This window comes from Mus pahari, chromosome 3 (assembly GCF_900095145.1).
Source record: "Mus pahari chromosome 3, PAHARI_EIJ_v1.1, whole genome shotgun sequence".
In the NCBI taxonomy this organism is placed as follows: Eukaryota; Metazoa; Chordata; class Mammalia; order Rodentia; family Muridae; genus Mus; species Mus pahari.
This window is the reverse complement of record NC_034592.1, coordinates 38,286,576-38,287,433: the sequence shown is the minus strand read 5'-3', so window position 1 is coordinate 38,287,433 and position 858 is coordinate 38,286,576.

The window sequence follows — 858 nt, the reverse complement described above, 5'->3', positions numbered from 1 at the left end:
TAAAGGAATTTCTGGCATTGGTTGAATTTATACATGTGAGACTGTCTATTATGCAGGTGACTATCTCACATGTCAAAACCAAAATTCACCAAAAATGTGATTTATTTATCTTCCATCGTAAAATCAAAACATTTCGAGACAATAGTTTCTTAGACTATTTTGAATGAACATTTATCTCCAAGTTCTAAGTGCTCATGGTCGGTTGTGATACTGACCGTACCCGCTGCACTTATTACAGGGACGATACCTTTATGGTACAGAAATGGTCAGACCAGAGATGTGGGAAGAGGATAGTTGTTACTTGGGAAACAGGCTGTGATTCCAGTTTTCATCTTGATGATAGCCTTTCAATTTCAAATGGCAAGCTACTTATTTTGCTTGCGGTTAAAAAAAGTGAATTATCTTCAACTTGTTCCACAGATGATGACCGTAAACACGGCACAAGATTAGCTATTAGTTTGCTTCTCTGTGAGTTTGCAGCAGTTCTGGATGGGCTGAGGCAGAGCAGAGTGGGCTCTACTTGGGTATGGAAGTGGTTATGGCCTGCAAGGACCCAAATGCCTTATTTTGGCTATAGGGTATGAAAGGAAGTTTGGTTGAGTTTGGTGTTTTCTCTGTCTATATCTGTATCTCTGTCTCTATCTCTTTCTCTCTCCATATCACTGTCTCCCTGTCTGTCTGTCTCTCTTTGTGTGTGTGTGTAATTGTGTGTCACTCATTTTAGATAATAATTGGATAAGTGAAAATTACATTTTGTTTATTTTCAGTCATTTTCCTTTCCTTTCCTTTCTTTTCTTTCCTTTCCCTTCCCTTCCCTTCCCTTCCCTTCCCTTCCCTTCCCTTCCCTTCCCTTCCCTT